Source organism: Columba livia, chromosome 9 (genome assembly GCF_036013475.1).
Source record: "Columba livia isolate bColLiv1 breed racing homer chromosome 9, bColLiv1.pat.W.v2, whole genome shotgun sequence".
NCBI classification, from domain to species: domain Eukaryota; kingdom Metazoa; phylum Chordata; class Aves; order Columbiformes; family Columbidae; genus Columba; species Columba livia.
This window is the reverse complement of record NC_088610.1, coordinates 3607590-3629752: the sequence shown is the minus strand read 5'-3', so window position 1 is coordinate 3629752 and position 22163 is coordinate 3607590. Positions and strand designations below refer to the sequence as shown.

General features: G+C 38.0%; 1 long non-coding RNA gene across 1 annotated transcript; it reads left to right on the top strand.

Annotated features, from left to right (window-relative positions):
• The first annotated feature begins 18105 nt into the window (after nt 1-18105).
• LOC110355038 (uncharacterized) lies at nt 18106-21106 on the top strand. Its single transcript, XR_002407382.2, has 3 exons — nt 18106-18791; nt 20555-20597; nt 20928-21106. It is a non-coding gene; the product is annotated as an uncharacterized LOC110355038 (long non-coding RNA).
• The last annotated feature ends 1057 nt before the right edge of the window (nt 21107-22163 follow it).

The window sequence follows — 22163 nt, the reverse complement described above, 5'->3', positions numbered from 1 at the left end:
GCTCTGATGTTTGCAGACCTGTGGCCAGACAAAAATGCCTAAACAGAAACTGATGAATAGGCTGCACCTTCTGTAATTTTTTAATTGACCTCCCACAGGGACTGACTGTGAAACACCCTGGGAGTGTCTTGAAACCTCCACATCCCTCCCTTTGGTCCCACCACATGATGGCAAAGGACCTGATGACTTGAGCCAGCCCTTTCACTCAGGTTGGCTTCGAACTTTTTCATTTCCCACCTAGGGCTGAGCTCCCATTTTGTGCTCTGAATTCCTGCCGTCTCCCCTGACACATCACTGGCTCAGGCAGCAGAGAATTTTCTGCCGTAAACCCGGGGAAACTTCAGAGAGTACAGGGACTTCACAAATATTTGCTTTATAATGGCAAACAAGGTTGAACATTAAAGATATGAAATATGTGCCATTATTGGCAGAAGCAGTTTTAAAGTCAAGAACCTTGCAGAATGAACAATGTCATTTCTTCTTCTATTCATCATTAGCAATTCCTTTGTCAGCATGTGTTGTGTCCGTTGGCCCTCTCTTGTCAAAACAGCATTAAGGGAAAATCCTTTGAGTCCGGCTGTTTCTGGAGCACTGTAGTTTTTGTTCTCATGTTGAAAAACATCTAAAAAATGTTGAAAATTGTTATGGTTTGGAGGAGGCCAGGAGATGTTCATAAACACATGCAGGGCTTTGCAGACGCATATTTCACAGAATCCCAGAATGTCAGGGATTGGAAGGGACCTTGAAAGCTCATCCAGTGCAATCCCCCCATGGAGCAGGAACACCCAGATGAGGTTACACAGGAAGGTGTCCGGGCGGGTTGGAATGTCTGCACAGAAGAAGACTCCACAACGCCCCTGGGCAGCCTGGGCCAGGCTCTGCCACCCTCACCATGAAGAATTTTCTTCTCAAATTTAAGCAAAACCTCTTGTGTTCCAGTTTGAACCCATTACCCCTTGTGCTATCACTGTTTGTCACCGAGAAGAGCCTGGCTCCATCCTCCTGACACTCACCCTTTATATATCTGTAAACATTAATGAGGTCACCCCTCAGTCTCCTCTTGTCCAGCTCCAGAGCCCCAGCTCCCTCAGCCTTTCCTCACACGGGAGATGCTCCACTCCCTTCAGCATCTTTGTTGCCCTAACATGCCTTGATGATATTTCTGCAGGGCTGGGTTCACAGTAGGTCAGATTCTGGCCCTGCAGTGGTGGCACGTGTGGTAGGTCCCACTGGAGACACAGGCTCTGCGACTGTGCTGGGTTGGGTCCCAAATGCACAAGTCTCATTCCTTCCTTTGCATATTCAAGCAGCGCTGTCTCATCACCCCTCTCAGCACCGACGGCCCCATCTGCAATTGCTCTGATGGAAAATACTCTCTTGTTCTTCCAATTGTCTCAGAGCCGGTGGCTGCCAGGCCAAAGGAGACACAGGAGCTGCTTTATAGGATGAAACATCTTTATATCTCTAGGAGATTCAGGTTTGATGTGTCTGTTTGCTTTGCTCACCTGTGTGATAGCAGGTTTGCATGAGCTATTTTTGGTGTCACCTCAATACAAGAAACATCAAGAGCTTTCCTTGTTTTTGTCTGAGGATGACAGGCTGAAGTGCTGCAGGTTGGAGCACATCTTGGTTGCTTATGTCTCTCTCTTCTGCTTAAATTCATTTCTACTTGCAACTCTACACACACTTTCTAACCAAAAGCTGCCATTAAGCAGCTTTTTGGGTCAATGAAAGGGTAGGAGCAAATGCTGCCCACTTGTCTAAACAGTGAAATGAGTCTCATAGTACTTGATCTCATGTTTTTGTCAGTAATTAGTTCTAACCTAATGAAATTCTTGTGGGGATAATTATTTTAGAAGACCTAAAATCTGTGCCCAGATATGTACTATCATACCAGTCCTAGATCTCCCCCTGAGGTAATTCAGTGTCTGTTTCTTCAGCCAAAAATTGAAAAAAGTAAAATTTAAAAAAATATTGGTGCAAGTTTACAGATTCTGTGCGTCAGAACTTATGATTTTGAATTTAACTACTTCAAAGTGTTGAGACAATCATGAGCTATATTTAATTTTTGTGGTTTTTATGTACTTCCTAGATTTTCTCAAAATCTCTCAAAAAGTGGTTGATAAACTCAGTTGGAAAGCAACAGCTTTTGAAGCAGGTATGACATTTTTAGGTACAGGGCTTTGGGAGGCATTATGGACTTTCATATGAGACTGTAGAAGAGCATCCAGTGCTGTTGTATGTCATCTTCACCATGGGACCTGGATGAAGACCTCTGCTCTCCTTCCCTGCCAAGGCTGCAAACATAGAACAAATTTCCTTTGATCCTGCTGTCTCAAAGCCACCCAGAGCACCAGGTGAAGGGGGCTGAGGGTCTTTCATGGTGTATGGATCACCCAGGAGTTTTCCTTTGTGGGACCACAAAGAGAAGCAGCCTCAGCAGGATAGTTTAACCATGCTGCCCCTAAGCAAACTATCTGAAATGGTAATGTCAATAATAATTTCATTCTGGTTTGTACAGTGGCTTTTTTTTTTCTTACTTTCTGCTGCTAAAGCTTTTCCTTTTTGCTTTCAAAGGACAATTAATGCTGTGAAGCTGAATATTTTTCTTTGAATCACGGTGGATATAAACACTGTTTTTTCTCTAGTTCTCAATAGCTGGTGCTTTTATTAAAAAGCAACAGAAACAAAAAATCTTGCTTTTCTTATCGATTGATATTTGGCTTTTATTTTTTTTTAAGATGGCAGTAGATAAAAGAAAATCAACAGCATTTTTTTAGGTGAACATTTTGCATGGGCCTGCCTTTCATCACATGGTCTGTGTTTAAACAGAAGAAAAATTTCTAGTGCTTTGATCCAGAGCCGTGTCAAAACTGCTCAGGACTGTGAGCCCCCGTATCAGACACATTGGTCAGAAAAGTGGCATGGAAGTATTGGAAGGGGAAGATAATGGAAAAGAAGCATCCTGAGAAGTGTTGCTGTGTCTCCACTGTGGAGGTGATGGATCCGTGGCTGTTGTTCCTCCTCCCAAAACCTGTATCTTGTCCACCTGCACATCCTACCTGCCCTGTGTGGCAATGCACAGCAGACATCAGGTCCCTGGGAATTCTGAGATCCATTAAGAAATGACAGGTCATATCCAATAGTTGTGTATAAATAACCTTACAAACAACCTGTGTTCCTTTTTAAACAATATTGATCCTAAATCATGTTAGATTTGAAATGCTTTCGTTCCTGGAAAATCTGTGGTATTAAGGAAGTAAACAAATGTTTTAATGGATGGAAGCAAATTACTTCTGATGTACTATGTGAACTTCTGCTTCCTGAGAACAGAATTGCATATAGATGTGATTGAGACTTTGAAAAAAAGACAGTGATATACAGATAGATGATATTTAATGGCTTTGAACAGAAGATAAGTTTATATGTTGGAGAATTATGTAAATTTCTGTCTAAATTTCATACTGCTGTGTGTACTATACTAGTGTATGTAAAATGACTTTGAAATCCTATTAACAAATACAAAGATTAAGCAGGTACAGTAAATAATATTAATGTGATAGTAGAGTAACTGATGCCGAAACTGCAGGGATATGTGCAGGGTATTATAATTGAATTTCTGAGAATTGCAATGCAGGTGGCAAACGCTGTCATTGGACTCAGCATGCTGCAGAAGATTCATAAACACACACAACTGTTTATAATTAGAAAAAGCTGCCCATCTAAAACTAATTGTGTGTTCAAAACTTTGGGCAGTAATTGGTATTTTTCTGTCCTCTTTTGATTTCTCAGCCTGTTAAATGGTAAAGCTTATGTGGTGCTCTAGAAAGTGTCTCAGAGGTTAAATTCCTTTGAACCAGCCCTTGCTGTACTGTGCTAGACTGGAGAGGAGGTTTTAAACTTGAGTTCAGAGTCCCATGTTCTGGTGGAAGCACTTATAGGTATATGAATCTATCCATCCCTTCTCCGCTCACTCCATCCCCTGGTTTTACAACAGCAATCCCATGGAAGAGGTTAAGTCAAATTAATAACCATTTTCAGAGCTGAATTTTAGGGTGGAATGAAGTTAATCTTGATTTCATTCCTGTGACCTGATCCTGCAGTCCCAACGCAGAAGGTAACGTGTTGAACTTGTGCCAGACCTCATTACTAAAATGCTTTTCTTCCTGCTCGCCTTCTCATTTTCCCTGTAACACTAAGAGTAAAACATAAAATATTTTTTCCTTTCCAACATGTGGCAAATTTTCTAGATAGCTTCTTCTGTCCTGCTATCATCTTTTTAGGAAAACAAGAACTTTGTCACTGAAATTATTTCGAGAGAGAGACTGTTTATATTCAGAAGGCAAGCTTTTTGAAAATAGATTTTCTTGGCTGCTTATAAATCTTTATCATCACTAAAATCCAGCAATCAAATAAAACCAGTTAAAACAGTTCAAGAAAAAAAGAAATGGCTCTCCAACAACCTCAGTAGCTTTAACAATCTGGTAAAAGACCAAACAAATAGACATAATTATCATAAAAGAGCTATTACACAGCTCAACCCATCTGAATTGTTTATGGGATAAAAATTTAAGTACTTAAAATCATCAGAGACTTCCTTTGCTTTCAGATACTCTCCTTTCCCACTGAGCTTGTTGCTGCCATTAAACTCTTACCCTGAGAAGGCCTCAGAAAATAAAATCTGTACTTCTCTCTTACCAGAGAAAAGTGTCTTATTTCATGGATTTACTGTCTCTACCTCATTACCTGGTGACACCAGCTCTTGAGTGCACGTGTCTGAGTTGTAGGTGTGTGCCGCTCCGTCTCCAGCTACTCCTCATTATTATGCCTGAGTCTCTTAAAGTCTGTGGTAACTCAGTAGTTTGGACTTTATATGGAAATAACACCGGCACTGTTTCATTTTCAACATAAACAATAGTCCTAGGTAACAAATATAATAATAATCTGATTATGCCTTTTGTGTTTTATTCCAGGCTCATCTGTTTCAGAGAACCAAATTAGATGTGTGTTTTTCAGCTGGTTAAAGGCGGTACCATGAGGCTCACTGATGCTCAAAGACCTCTTCAAACAAGACCAAAGTCATGGGGCTGTAGGTCTATACTGGCCTTCCGATCAAACCCTGTGCCTGATGGGACAAGCAAGGTACGTGTACACCCACCACAAAGGGCTCTGTTTGTCCTCTACCAAGTGTTACTGGGATGTGTTTCTTTCAATTCAGTGATTTACTACTTGAAGTAAGGCTTTGCTGTTGTTTCCTGTGTCACAATGTGTAGCATAGCTAAGGCTTTTCCCCTAACTGTGCCCTGTAAGTATTTTTATACTACTGATAAGGAGAAAAATGTGTCTTAAAATAGCTACTTGTACACTAAATGAGCTTCCACCCAATTTCCGTTTCTCCAATACTTACATGTTAAGTATGCGGCAAACTGTACTCGTAGGGCGGAGGTGAGTTATAATGACTAGATATTTATTTATTTTTTTAATGGTGTTGGCAAATGTTTTTGTTTGAGTTTTGGGTTATTTCATATATATATATATATATATATATATATATATATATATATATATACATCTAAACCTCTGGCATACCTCTAAACCAAAGAATATTTAACTCCATCTTTATTCAAGCTGCATGTGTGTTGACACAGACAGATGCTTTCACACAGTTTTAAGGACAGGTTTCTTTCTGCTAGAGTGATTGATTTACCCTATAAATCAGTTCTCACATAAAAGTCGCAAGGAAAAAGTGATAGGTCATGAAGCAATGAACTGATGTTGAGAATTTGCTTCCTTGCTTGTATTTCTCCTTCTCTAATTCCAATTTTAACCATTATCATGCCCCTCTCTAAAGACTTCATTTTAATCTCTACATGGACTGGGGGTGAATGAGCCCAACGAACCAAATGAGAATAAAGGCCAGGTAATCCTTGTACCCTTGAAGGTGCTTTTACTGAAAGGAACGATACTATAAATAAAAATACTGTACTGTATGTATCCTGGCTGCTGCCTTTATGCAGAATTTATTGTGAAGAAAACTCTAGGCAGATACACTAATGAAGTAACATTTGCTGCAACTAAATTTAGGAAGAAATCAACAATTGCTGCATTGCATCAGTGGATTAAAGACAGAGTACTCAAGAAAAACATGAACTGCTCCTGTAAGTAAGAATGTATGGCATGTATATTGGTTTGATGTATATATGAAGATATAGGTAAATATAATACATAATGGTTAGTTTTTTAACACAAACAGATGGACTCAGGTTTCCCGGGGTCACATACACCTACTCAAGGACACTGACACCTACTTGTGCAAAGACGTTGTACAAAATTACAGCCCTGAGGAAGCTGTAACTTCTCTACAAAATTTTGTAGGAAACAGAATCTTGGAGAGTTGATTGGAAAAAAACCCATAATTTTGGCAATGATGTCAACTAACGGTTGCAAAACACAGAGAAATTACTGTTTCACATAAGAAAATGGAAATTGCTTTTGATATTCCAGTAAAAAATGCATTATCTCCTTGGTGGGGTTGGGTATTCCTTTTTCTTAATGACATATTTGTTATAAATTACTTTGAAATTTGCCATAAACAAGTGTACTGTGACAGCCTGAGGCATGGCCACCTAACATACCGTAAAACTGAGGACTGGGCTGTTGTATCACAGAGGTGAGATGCATTTCTGGATTCCCACCTTCCAGTACCCAGCTACCTGCTGCTTTTGTTTCTACTGATGATGATTCAGAGATGATGGGTTTTGAGGGTCTGTCTTCTCTTTCTCTGTCCCTGTTCCTTTGTGTCTCTCCTGTCCTGAGGACCATTGCATCCTTTTCTCATATTTAAGTCTAAGAAGTGCAGCAGAATAAGGAAAGGGTGTGTGAGGGAGGAGGCAGCTCTACAGAGGAATAAGGATGCTCTATTATTTTTATAAAAGACCTGCAGAGAAAGCTCCTGTTAGAGGATGATCAGTGAGATTATGAACAGACATTGCATGACAAATCACTTGAAGTTCGAGAGCAATGAATCAAAAGATCTTTTATGTCTCACAAGGATGCCACCAACTCTCAGGCACACACAAGTGTATTTTCCTTTTTTCAGCCTTGTCAAAAGGCCAGTTGGGAACAGGTTTCCATTTGCACCAGGCGCTATACAAATGGATAATCTCTCCACTGAAGGTTTTGTAGTATAAATAGACAAGGTAATATCTGATGTTTTCCAGATCACAAGTGGCAGGAGATATTACTGCCATGGTTTGAGGGATTGCAATTTGTCAGATCCTTTGGGTGAAGTGAGCAGGGTCTTAGCTAGACAGGAGCAAAGAGGTAAGAAAGGGCACAAGCATTGTGACGGGGGTGAGAGAAGAGGGAGAAAAGGTGTTAGATAAGCTGAGAATATACGTTCTTGCTTTTGGTAGAATGTCTTTTAGAATAAGTACAAGAGAAAAAGGGAGCTGAGATATCCCTGTAATCTGTTCCCATCACAGTAATGTGAAACTGGGCTAACAGCAGAGGAAGGAGATATGTTTTAGTGAAACTTGGTGAAAACAGACAAGAAACAAACAGTAGCATTGGAAAATAAACATTTTGCTGTCTTTGATATTTGTGTATTTACCCCCATCAACACATTTTATCATTATATCGTTTTCTCACATTCGAGTTTCATTGCCTTGGGGAGCACAATTTAAGCTTTTTCCTTGTTTGTTTTAAAGAGTTTCAGCTGTAAGACCAAATGCTACTTTGAGTTCAAACTTTAGGCAACTGTTAATGTTTTATCTCTCTCGGTGGAGAGCTGAAAAGAACTGAGAGGAGGAAATGCTGCAGATTGAGAGAGAAAAAGCATCTACCACTGCACATTTCCAGCCTCTCTCAATTGATTGCCAAGGGTATGGTTATGTTGTTTGATTAAGTACAAGGAGGAGATAGCAACTTTTTCTTCTGTGATTCACTCAAATAATAATACCACATGTTATATTATTATGCAGGGTACACTTGTGTACGTATCCTGTAAATACATGGAACAGACACTGTTGAACAAGTAAAGCAATGGAAAAGGTTGAATGAAGAAATAGACACAGAAAAGTTGGGAATTAAATTGGGTAAGTTTCATCAGGTTTAATTCTAGGAGCAGCTGCATAGCTGTGAAGCAAAAGACCACTGAAGACCTTTCTTTAAATGCAGGCATCCCAGACAAATCTAAACCAATTCTTTTTATCTCTCCTTCCTCTTCAAAAGAAGAAACCAAAAGGCCTCATTTTGATAAAAATGTTTCATCTTGTGGTCTGAAGTAGTTTGCTCTGTTAGTCTTCAAGGTTGTTCACAATGCAAAATAAATTATTTGGGCTCGAGTGGGAATTTAGTGGTGCGCTTGATCTATAGAAAGTAAGAATTTAATGTTAGCTGAGATTTATGTGCATTTATATTTATTTTTGGGTTTGTTTCTAATTTGTTTTCTAATTTGAGATATACCTAAAGTGCAGGTCAGCAAACATCTAATTGCCTTACAGAACCATCATCCTTTGCAAATCAGTGAAGGAATACGAAAAAAGAAAGAATGGACTTTAGAGGTTTGAACCGGTGTAAATATCAAATCAAAACAAACTCAGAAAGTCCTGCAAAATATGAACTGTGTTCCTGGATTTTGGGCATACTTCCCAGAACTTAAGAGTACCGTAACTCACTCTCGTGAGTTATGCTCATGTGCTTAGCTGAGCATCTGGTCGATAACACTTCTTATCAGCAAAAACACGATTTTCTTGAAGTTAAGGGAGTTTTGCTATAATTTTGTATGGGGTCAATATTGGATCTTTTCACCACAGAGATATTAATAATTTCCATAATGTCTGGCAGCAACTTCTCTTTCTTCAGATGTGGAGAAAAGAAAGTCAGTGATCATGGAAGATAAATCCAGGCAGTAACGATTAATGAAAATGGTAGATAAATGGAGTGGGGAATGGGAACAAATTTGAGACACAAAAAGGCAGAATCAAATAGTTAAATTTAGAGTTCCTGTGCTCAAAAAAGTCCCTGGCTGTCAAATACGTGGAAATAAATTACAAAATTCTTGGCATTTGATATTTCATGACGACAGCTCCGACATTCATGAGATGTATGCTGCTAAGTCCTTGCCCACGGCAGGTTTACACAGCGCATTCAGCTTCTCCAAGAAACAGGCAGCGCACCAGAATATGGTTTAGAGACCACAGAACACATCAGTGGTCCGGTTGCTATTCCAGGGCAGTCTGAAACCTTGGCTGGTCACATCAGAAGGACAGAGGTGCCCTCTTTGTGGCCCACATGGTTTGAGTGCCAGTTGTGTCACTCAGGTACATCCAGAGAAAATACTTTGAGGTGGCTGGACACTTATCTCAGAAGGCGAACAGGTTAAAGTCAACAATTTACACAGAGCATGCTTAAAAATTGGATTTGCCCCTCTTGACATCGGTGCCAAGAGTCCTGCTCATTTCCACGAAGCTGCGTGTTCTCCACATGCTCCTGGTACATTATCATATCCTTCAATGATTGAGCCGAGTTTTCAGAAAATACATAAAACGTTGATTTTTCTCCTTAAAGCTTTCATTTTCATAATTACTATAAAAACAATATGAAGACAAGTTGGATTCTGAGGGACCTGCACCCCCACTCATTGTGCTAATCATGTTCATTCCTTATTTCCTGTGGTTTTTTGTCTGTCTACACCTGTCTGTCATTTTTCATGCAGACTGAAAGCTTTGTCTATTTAGTTTGTACAGCACCTGGCACAATTTATTCCTTTCCTTAGAGAAAAGCTTCTAGATACTGTGATAGTAAAACCAAAAACACAAACAAGCATAAAATCTTAGTCACCTTTTGCAAACAAAAGGAGGGAATACTATAATTAAAAAAATTCATTTAGCAAGATTGACATTTATCTATATGTGAATGATTTATGATTTTTTCATTAAGACCCCTCTGAGTTTGGAAATAACTAATGAGCTAAAATAGTATAATCCTGTATTACAGAGATTCTTTTTCTCTTGTTATTTTATAGAAGAAAATAACTAAAAGGTCAGAAAAATTTCAAATGTCCTAAGATGATATTAGATGGATGCTGTATTTATTTTTTGAGTTACAATATTTAGATGTCAAACATCCCCAGGAGAAATAAATTATTCATTATAATTAGAAAACGTAATTAAAAAATATATATATTTATTGGTGACTAAGCAGCATATTCAGTGAGAATGTGTCTTCTTTTGTACAATAGCTTTGTACTTTGAGATAATGCTCTAATTAACCTAATTGCAGCTACTGTATTGAACTGTAGGTTGAGATCCAAAGTGTCATAGCAACTAGCAGAAAAGCTCTGTGAGCCTCTGCTTTCTCAGTATAGTCTCAAAAATAGCTCTTTATTATAGGAAATAAGAAGGTAAATCTTCTTAACAAGATAAAGCTTGAACCAAGAAAGATTTTTCCCCTTTGCACTTGATGGTAAAGCATAAATTAAGCATTTCTGCTTCAATTTAATTAGCATAAGCCATCATCATAATGTACCCCATAAGTGTTTGCTTTTCCTGTCTAGAGCAAACCTGTGCTCAGGAGATTTACTGTAAATCATTGAATATTAATTTCTTGGGTTTTATTGAAGAACATTTTACCCAGTCAGCTTAGGAGAGAGAACAATCATTTTCTTCCCCTTGCAGAAAAAGATCTTCTTTAATACTGTGATATTAACTAAGAGGAACTCCATGAAATGCTGCTCCAGTTTTATGATCTTGCTAAACTCTGGAGACTGTTGGAAGTGGGAATTTCAGAAAATAAGGACTGTATATGTTAAATATGTCTGACTTGTATGCCTGATAGTATTACATCTCTCTGTTCACTGGAACTCATGTAATCTTCCATTTCATTAACAGTTGTAATGCTAATTAGAAAATTGCTTCTCGGTTTAATTCATAGAAATATATGAATCCATACAGGCTGAGTAATGACTGCAAAACTGCCATGAATTCAGAAGAGAGATTTGCATGAATAAAGATCACAATTCGAGTCTAATAAATTATGTAAGTGTAAAACATAATGGATTGGAGTCTACTTACACACTGGCACTCTGGTAATATCATAAAATAAAGCACAGGTTTTTGCTGTTTCCCATAAATTAGCAATCTTGTCTAATATATACAGCTTTTCCTTCACATCTGGTTTTCTTTTTCTCTTTTTTTCCTGAGAAGTTCATGTATATTGGACTTCATTTCAACTGACTACCTATGTCTGTGCTTTCCAGAGATCTCAAAATAATGTTCCACCAAATTATAATTTCCTCAGCTTTTTATACTCTCTGTCATTAACTAAGTGATTTTGGAAACAAATGTTTACAATTTCCATTCGGTTTTCATATGCTTGTCTAGGAAATAGGGCAGCTGGAAATAGTGCCAGGACCACTCATGCTGTCCAGGAATGGTTGTATTCTGCTCCCTACCACATCCCTGATGGGACATGGGGATTGACCATAGTTGATTGCTAGAATTTTCTGCTTCCAAACATCACTTTCCTATGTATCCCACTTCCCAATGTATCTAACATTCTTATTTTCACAGATAAAAGCCTTCATAAAAACAGGTCTTTAACCCATGAGTTTGTACAGGGTAGCTGGAAAATATAGACCTGAATAAGAGATGCCAAAATTAAGATAGTTTTTCCCTCCCCTTAAATCCAGCCGAAGTAGCCATTTACAAGAAAAGGAAACCCGTAGTCTATAGTTAACATGGATACTGACTTCCTAGGAAACATAAGATGGGATAACCCCTAAATGATTTAATTCTGAAAATACAAACAGGTCCATAACCAGAAGGAGGTAATGCCTGTTATTGTGGTAGATTTTGGTAAGGTAAGGGTCTTATATTTATGCTGGTGTTCAAATGGTTATTCACAAAATATATATTTGCAGGCTTTTGGTAATGGCATTTCATACCCAACCATTCGCTATGCAGGAACAAGTAGGTGCATAAATGGAGACTTGAATTTCCAGCTCTTGCCATTGGTGAGCACAAATGTAACATTTCTACAGAGTTCTGTTGTCGTAAACATTTATATTTGCAGATGAAATTTGGTCAGGAGGTAAGTCCAACTCAAATACAAATGCAGAAGTGGTGACCAATGCAACACACTATCTGGTTGACTGCACTTAATTTCCTTTGTGAGACTTCAGGCAGTTAAAGCGAATTCCAAACTGAAAAGTCACTGCTGCTTTCTGACTATTGGAAAGCTGGACGGTTTATGGAGTCTGATATAAATCTCAATGGACCCTCCGTGAATGAAATGTAGTTTCCAAAGTTCTCTCATTTTGCTTTAAATTAAACTAGTGTATATTTTTAAACTTTTTTATACCTATGCATGAATGTTTTCTCTAAACTGTCTTAAGTGCTTAAAAGAATATGTATGTTTATACTTTCTAAACCCCTTTCTGTAAGGAAAAGAACATAAGAGGTCTATAGAGATTAAAGACTCAATTTAAAAGTCATCAAATACTAGTTTTTTTCCGTGAATATTTAGCCCAGTGACTTGCTAGAAGCAACACCTGATTCTGACAAACTCAGGGCTTATTTTGCTTCAGTCAAGGACAATAATTTTCTCCTATCTGTGCTCCTGCATACAGCTTTTTCATGCTCTGACTGCTCGGTATAATCTAGAAACCTCTGCCACAGCTGCTCTGAGCATGAGCGGAAACACGACTTTCAGATTCAAGAGCAGCAGGAGACCTGATCACACCACTGAATTTCTTATTTTCCACCACTCCTCAGACCACAAAAGCAAACCCGAATTCCAGGAGACGGATTCACAGAAGCAATATTTTATATCTAGCAAAAGGCTGTAGAGTTTTGAAACCAAGTCATATTGCAAAGCTGATTTTGCAACTTGTCAAATACAAGGTCCTTAAGCTATTTTCAGCTTGTTCTGGTTTACAACTGGAGGCTTTCCTTCTTTTTATCCTGAGACACAGTTTTAAGCAACAATGAATTGCATAAACTAACTGTGTGAAATTTGAAATGTATTTAATTTTTAACACGATGAAAACTTTGTTTTTTTGGTGTTGTTGGGGTTTGTTTGTTTGCACTTTTAAATCACCTTCTCTGCCAGTTGGGGGTTATTAGATCTTCAGTTTCTGTGGTGTTCCTACATGCACTGAACTATTGCATTGTCTCCAGCTTCTAGGAGCTCTTGCTAACAAATGTCAGGAGCTGTTTTGCTAATTCATCTCCTACATGCCATGCTTCCTCATTTATTCTTTCAATGACAATGGCATCTTTTCCAGACACACTTCCCCTCAAGCTGTCGTTTATTTCTTCCTCTGTCTCGCCTTGAGGAACATCATAAGCGTGAGGACAATGCGGAAGGTTTCTCACATTTGTTTAGATTTGTTTAATCTGCTTGATAGAGTTGCATAGGTCTGCCCATGAGCCAGCACTGTGCTCTTGTGGCCAGGAAGGCCAATGGCATCCTGGGGTGGATTAGAAGGGGGGTGGTTAGTAGATTGAGAGAGGTCCTCCTTCCCCTCTACTCCACCCTGGTGAGACCCCATGTAGAATATTGTGTCCAGTTCTGGGCCCCTCAGTTCAAGAAGGACAGGGAACTGCTGGAGAGGGTCCAGTGTATGGCAACAAAGATGATTAAGGGAGTGGAGCACCTCCCTTATGAAGAAAGGCTGAGGGAGCTGGGGCTCTTTAGTTTGGAGAAGAGACTGAGGGGTGACCTTATTAATGTTTATAAATATATAAAGGGTGAGTGCCATGAGGATGGAGCCAGGCTCTTCTCGGTGGCAAACAGTGATGGGACAAGGGGTAATGGGTTCAAAGTGGAACACAAGAGGTTCCGCTTAAATTTGAGAAAAAACTTCTCAGTAAGGGTGACAGACACTGGAACAGGCTGCCCAGTGGGGTTGTGGAGTGTCCTCTGGAGACATTCAAAACCCGCCTGGACATGTTCCTGTGCGACCTTACCCAGGCGTTCCTGCTCCAGCAGGGGGATTGGACTAGATGATCTTTTGAGGTCCCTTCCAATCCCAAACATACTGTGATACTGTGATACAAAGCAGGTATAAACCTCTCTCCCCTTTTTATTTTTAATGAAGTTATTTTTCTTAATGATACATGTAACATTATAATGATTAAAACATTATTTCATGACTATAGAATCCTTTATGACTTTCTAGCCGGATCTCTACATAGCACAGCCAAAAGTTTTCACTGGTTCCACCACCATGTCCATCACACTGTTGGGCTACACCTGATCTTTCATGAAACTGCCTGATGTTGACTGAGAGAATTCAAGTAATGAAAAACCTTTATCATCCCCAAACAAATTAAGAACTAACAAGTGCTGCTGTTGAGACAGCACAGCTTTAAATTCCACTCCCCCAAAATACTTTCAGCTTCTTGTAGACCTTTGCAGAAATATTGGCTTTTGACAGATTTTTACACAAAGTTTGTGTTAAGATGGGCGTTATTCTCTTTCTAGATTTCTCCCTGTAATAATTCCTACTGTTGTGAGAGTTTCTGCTGCTGGTGGTTTTAATCTTCTCTGTTCCTGTGTTCTCTCTCATGAGGAAACATGCTTGTTCTCTGGTCTGCTGCTCCCTTGCTCACACACCTTTCTTTAAAGAAATATTTGCTTATCACTTCTTCTTTTATTGGTGTCTGAGATTGATATTGTAAGAACAATACATACTCTAAATGCAAGAAAATAAAAGTAATGCATGGTCAATTTTCTTCAAAGGTCATGAAGGTTCCAATGGAAGTTGATGGTAGTTGGATGTGTAATTTACCTATCTTGGAAATCCTGGCCACATGCAATACTTTTATCTGTTAAGAAGCAGTACCATGGGTCAGATTCTTTCCACCGCATTGGAAGATTTATTTTACTAACAGAAAGACTACAGTAATGAAAGCAACCAGTAAAAGAAACAAACAAAACCAAGCAAAACCCCCAAACAAACAAACTAAAACCAATACAAACACACACACACACACAAAACAAACAGAAGAAAGGATCCCAAATCATATCTTGGTCTGTTTGAGCTCAGAGACCACAAAAGCTCTGAATATATAGTGGTTTGTACTACATAAGAAATAATGTATGTTAATGAAACATCAGAAAAAGAAAGGAGACATGGACTTTGCAATGTTCAAATAGACAATACTTTTAAAAGAAATACAATATATCTAGTACAAGGAGAGGATATGAATACAATTAGGAGGAGATGGCAGCTGAAAAAAACAGGAAGAGAATGGCAAAAGGAAAATACGAGAAAAGGTGAGAATAAATGTCTAGAAAATGTATTCTTCACTGACGTGCACAGATGTATCCTGTGTTCTTACCTCCTCCATTAGTACTAGAAATACTTCCAAATCTCCAAAAATGTAATTAAATAATTATTCACTTAAAATATTGCCTTCTAAAAACCACTGTTTTGCACAAGGATTTAAATCAGTTTGCAGTATCGTTGGACATAGTTATTTGCCATTAAGTTTTTTAATACTTCACATGCAAAATGACTTTTCCAGATGTTTGCTGCTGTGTCACGCGATCAAAGATCAGACCAGCTGACAAAGTGTTTATCGAAATCCTCGGCGCATATTTTGGATACTAAACGATGATTCATTTTGAACATTCCAGTGAGGATTACATTGCAACAGTGCCATTAACTGCCTCTGAGAGCCTCTGTGAAGTTTCTCTTCGGCTTCATCAGGTAAATGAGAGGGCTGATCTGTTTGATATCAGCTTCACTGCACCTTTTCATTTATGTTGCTGCCTCAAGAAGCCTCATGATGTAGAATGCCTTGAAGTTGCACATTATCTAAATTCACTCCTCTGAAGCATTAGTTCATATTTGTCACAGAGATGCTGAACAGGTGTGGGTTTCCCCCCCCCCCTTAAAATAAACAGCGTGTCATGAAAATATATATTCACACTGCATGCAAAAATAGCCTAATGCTGTAAAGTGCTGCTGCAGGGACTGGGAAGACACTACAAAATCTATCTCACTTGTGAAAGTGTAAAGAAATCAAACTGCTGAGTATTACAGATCAACTTTCAAAAGGGAATTCATGATGTTTCTGCTTACAGACCAAGTTGTCCTAAACAGAGATCCAAGACTCAAAACCTGTTCCTCAGTGTGGCAACCTACCTACAAAAGCTGTCTTAATTATTAAATGGAGTTGTGGCTGATTGGCTGTTCCTAATTATAATGGATTTACATTGCTTATATACAGCTACTTCTATTTATCTTATTCAAGGAGGTCAAATCTGTTTCAGTTCTAAGGAACAGTGGAACTGCTTGCATTCACCTAAAGAGAGAACATCAACAACTTCATCATTCTCCTCAAAATGGTACCTGAGTTCTGTCTAACCAGTCCAGAAGTGATCTTTCAAAAAAAAAGGAAAAAGAAGGAAAAATCTAGCCACAAAACCACAGACACACAAAAAACCCCAAACCAGCTTTTATTTTAGTAAAAAAACCCCAAACACCTCAATTTTTCTTTTATAGTTATGTTGAAAACGGTCAGCTACCTCTGTTCAGCGAGATAGTTTAGCCAGATTTTGGATTTTTCAGCTATTTCACTTCTCTATCCATTTACCAATATTTATCAATTGACATCTATTTGAAAACAAGCAAACAAACAAAGCCCCACAGACTTTGAAATTTGGATGGTCTATAAGTGCTTCAGCAGATTGGTCAAGGACATCATTATAACAATGTTTGAAATGTGCCCTTATTCATATAGAAATTTCCCCACGGCATTTTGTGGGGAAATTTCAAGAGATTTCTGCAGTTTTGCGGCAATGGGTGAATTATCCTGTCCCTCCAATTCAAGAGGAAGTTTTGCATTGTGCAGGTTTGTGAACATGGAAATGTTGAGAGTGTAAATCTAATGTCACATTTACAAAATAACATCAACAGAATCTGTCCATTTGGAGGTAAGAAGGGAGAGTTTCCTGCCTTTTAAACAACTGGGGAAGGTAAAAACCAGCAGCAATCATAGGAATATGAAGTGTTGAAATATACAATTAGAAGAGGTGTCTAAAAACTTAATTGAACAATGACATGCTGTCACCAGCAGCTTAAATGCAATCCCGTAATGACATTTGCTATAAACCATGTCAAAATGAAAAATAGGTGTATGTTGACATGTGGCGTGTCTGAGATTTCTGTGCTGCTGATGGATATTCCTACAGAAGCAAAATAACTGACAGGAACATAAACTTCGGCGGTGATTACCCTGTAATTAAATGGAAGCAATAAAGGCTCAAGGTAACAAAACGTGGAACAGGACCTATGGAATATGAACAAATGTTGACTCAGAAATACTCGTGAAAGAGTCCAAGGTTTAGGCAAAACAATTATAGTCACCTATATAATAATAGTCTCTGGTGCCGGATTTGTGTGTCTCCTGTAAAACAAAGCTGTCACCTCCAATTTCCCCCACATATTTTCCCCCTTCAGTGTCACCTCACATACAGGTTTAAAGCTCCTGGGTGATTGTGAAGGACCTTGGTGGTGCTTTTCCTTACACAACACAATGGATCTCACAATTCTCACTGCACCTTCCTGGAATTTCTCCCATCGTCCCTAGGAACAGAAATGTGCTTTTCCCCTGGCTGTCAGACTCCAGCCTAATTTTCTGTTTAGTAGAGAGCACATTATTTTAGGACAGCTCTTTTCGGTTTATTTTAGTGCAGTCAACCCAGTGCTGAGTTCTCAGCTCAGGAGCCCAGGACAAAAAGTGTTTCTTCTCTGTCTTGCATGAGTTTTATTTCAAACTCCTCTAAATAGAAATGAGATTTAATGTTGAAACCCAAATAGGATCCATCTGCTTCAAGTGCTTCAAGGTTTGAACACGAACTATCGAAGGCTTCCTGCTGTTTATTAATAAATAATAGTAAATGGTATTTGTTAAATAACTTCAAGTAATGTTCTTAGAAAAAAAAATAGCATTTCTTTGATCAAATGCATTTTATATTATTTACCGACTCGTAGAGTTAATTTTAATAAGCTGAAAGCAAGTAATACTAACAGTAAATAAATCACCCTAAATTATCTATTGAATGCAGTAGGCCCTTACTAATCCACATTTTGCTAATCCTCACACTTTATACTCACACAAAAGACTCTCTCCCTTCACCTCCTGTCTCTTTGCACAGATTTAATGTCATAATGTTTCAGTGACTTCTCAGACTGTTGGAATCTCATTATTTATACAGCATAAATAATTAAACTAGACCCTCTTTTTAAAATTAAATGAACCGTGTATTTCTGAACTAGTTACCTTAGTGATAAATTGTGCCCAAAGCTGATCATCTCTTACATGCAATTAAAGTGTTCACTGATCTCTTGCACTGTGGCTTCAAAATTAGGAAAGTCACCCAGCCAAGGACAGACTGTGTGGGATGCATTATGGGCAGCTTATCCATCAGCAGTATGGTGCTCATATTATACTTTTCCCCCTGTTTTCTTGGAAGCCAAAAGTCACTGATTTTGGTGAATTTGTCTCCAGGTAGTTCTGCTGCTCGGTCACTGGGAATATTATCCCATGCTTGTGGGCAGCGGCACTTGTGGAAACCTCAAATTTGTCAGTAAGCACATACTTTGTCCCTTGTTCTTCCTTCCCAGGTTACTTGTCTATTGCTGATCGGAGGGTGTGATGTGGAGATGAGTTCCAAGAAGCTGTATGGTGCTTGCACGGCCCAAGAGACATCAAACCCTTTCAAGTCTGACTGCCACGAAAAGGGGAGTCTCCCTGTGATTATTGATGGTTGAGGTAATTTGCTAAAATAAGATTTTTAATTCATCAGTAACACCATTTCCACGCATTTTTTTAAAAGTTAAAAAAAATGAGGATACATTATAACAAAGTCCTTTGGCCGGAAGGGCAGTACATATGGCAGAATACAAGCAAGCCGTTTTGTTATGCAGGGAAAGATTGATAATTTAGATGCATGACTTGTTTTAAACCTCATAGAGGAATATTTGTTCTGAGTTACCTGAATAAATTGCTGTTTAATCCCTTGGTGATGACAGTCAGAATTTCTCAACTCTAAGCTTTATGCGTTAACACTTAGGCGGTAACATTTGGAAATCCTCATTAGCAACATGGACAGTTGGAGGGGCAGAACCAAACAATAGATGAGGCTTGTGGAAAGCTGTTCGTAGCAAAGACAGCTAAATAAATAAAACATGTTTCCATCACCACTCTTAGTACAGCCACTTGGGCTGGGTATTCGCTAATGAAGAACGCTTATAAAATAAAAATATCTTTCCTAGAAGCGTTTAATATCTCACAGCCACCACTGATCAGTATCCAGGACTGGGCATTAGCTGTGATTATTGAAGGTATGAATATGCTTTATTCATGCAGACAAAACTCCAAACGAATTCAGTTTTGGTTACGTGCATGTAATTACAACGGCTTGGTCTCTTTATGTATGTGTTAGCTGAACACAAATGAGATTTGTTTGATGTTTCACATTGCACCATGGAGAAAAGATCCGTAGCAAACAGTAAACTTATTGCTTTGATCCTGCGTTGAAATGCAGGAATGTAGACGAAGGTCTCAATCCAATTCTCAAACACAAGAAAACATTTCTGATCATAGCACTGGCTGAAGGAAGGGTATATATGTTGGAATTTTAATTAAAAACAACAAAAAAGACTTTTCTTGTCTTAAGTAATTACTTTCTTGCATCATGACCAGCAGTGCGTAGTCTGGAGTCAGGAAAGCAACTATAAAAACAAACAGACAAAACTCAAACTCAGAATAACATAAGACATTGGTTGCTCCATGTAGAGGGTCGGCAAAACAAAAACCCTCCACATAACAACAATAAAAAGCCTTTAAAATTCAACACAACAAAAATATAGATTGAGGTTTTATTAACCATTTGGATGGAATTCTTAGCATTTACAGTAATAGCTGCCCACCTTGGAAAGCAGGGACTGTAACAAAAGTCAGTTTATAAAAAGTATAGAAACTTTAGCAAATTGGAAGAGCATAGATAGAAACAAACAAACAAACTCCAAAATTTAGTTACTTTTTTTTTTTTTTTTTTTTAATATTGAAAACAGGATAAAGCTTGAGAGTACTTAAATTGTCCCTTGCTGAGAAGAGGGAAAACACGTTAAAGAGCAAAAAGTGTATCAGAAAAAGATTGCCAAACCATATTATAGCTTTAGAAATAATAAAAGATTGCTAGGCTATATTATAGTTTTAGAAATAATATCTAAGTTAAATGTAAAGTAATTAGAGAATGAATGTTTTCATTAGTTTTAATTTGTTTCAGTACTCATATAAGATACTAAAATACACCCAACATAGGATAACCTCATTATTCTGGGACATCAATGGAAACTTTCTCCCTCAGAGAGCTAATTGTTTTAGACCCCTTTGCTTCTGCATAGTCAAATTAAGCCCAAGAAATATATCACCAAAATAGATATGTTTTTTTAATTCAAAGATCTGTAGGGAAAAGGAGAAAGTTTTAAAGAAATTAACAACTGACTTTGTATTAATCTTTACATTCACAGGAGACCAATTGCTATAAGGGCTGGGAATCTGACTCCTATGGAGGTACGTCACGAATGTCTTGTATAAATATTTCAATTTTTCATGTTTTAGCTTCTCTTTTTCTTCCCTCATTCCTAAGAAAGTATATTTCATATTGCCTGAAGAAGTAAGAAGTATTAATATAGAGAAACAATAAGATTTTTTTCTTGGCTGGTCTACATATGTATGTGAGAGCAAGGCATTTTAACTCTTAGAACAATTATCATAGCCAGGACAGTATCATATAAATGATTATTATGGTTATTCAAAAGTTAGTTTCAAGAATAATGGCAGAGGAGAGTGTTTATACATGAGCATCGCATAATGCTGAACCAAATTCTGAATTTTCTTCAGGAAGGTGGTTGCAAATTCATGCTGAAATGAGCAAGACCTTCTAATTCACCGAGATGGGACTTCAGGAAGCTCTTCAACTGCCCTTCTCAGTTTGTACTTTTGTGTACCTTCAGTTTTCTGAGAAGTCCTTCGCTCTGTTTTCTCTGACTCAACATATGGCCAATGAATGGGGGGCAAAAAGAGCCTGAGAATTTTAAGCTTTGACTATCCTTTAAAATTAGTATAATTACTTTTATATCAATATTGTCTTCAAAGTGCTATACCTAGCTGCCCCTTAAACTATGAGGTAAATTCACATGAGGAAATACTTTCTGATCTGTCATGAACGAGAGTCAGAGAGTACAGAATTATGGAGAACAATATAGGCGAGAAAATAGATGAACACTTATATTAACTCATTGCAGTGCTTTAGGATCTTCAATACACTATATTTTGGCTTTCCTGGGCAAGTTCTCTGTGCAGTGTTTCAACTCAACAGGTTTGCCTTCCAGAGGAATGGGCCGAGTCATCGGACAGTGTCAATAAGTGCAAATGCCAGTCTTGCTAAAGTAAAAATGCAACATGCCCCATATGCAAAGACAACTTTAGGATTGAATGTGTAAAGAGCAGAAACATTTGTTGAGGATTCTCCAGGAATACTTTATGACAGCAAAGGATAAACTCATTCTTTATGACAGAAGCTATTCAGCTGTTCCATTAGTCACTTCTAGGTATGCTTTTTTTCAATTATTTGGTCATTGAAAACTTGGAAATATTTTCATTTTGCAGTGCCATGCCAGTCCCTGTTTATACTTTCTGATATTTTATTTCAAAAAAAACCCCTGCAAATCTCTCATTAAAAAAGTCAAAATACATGATTAATTGCAAACCAAGAGTAGTTTGAAAGGAGGAAAGAAAATAAACAGCTCTGGTAAAGTGAACAGATGGGATTACAAACTAAATTGCCATCATTAGCATTATGAATCCTGTAATTAGTTATTAGAATAACAATACATATCTAATATTAATATGAGATAACACAAGTGTTATTATAGGGACAAGAAAAGAAACTTGGAAAGCTTGCAGTTAAGGATAATTGAAGTCTGAAGTCCTATTAATATCTAGGTTTGACTTGCAAGACTCTTATGGAGATAAATTCTGATTTTATGGACGTGATTCTGATTTACCAGGTTTTAAAGCAGAAATTGACCTCAGTGATATAACCTTGTAACAGAGGATCCACCACTTCCAGAATTT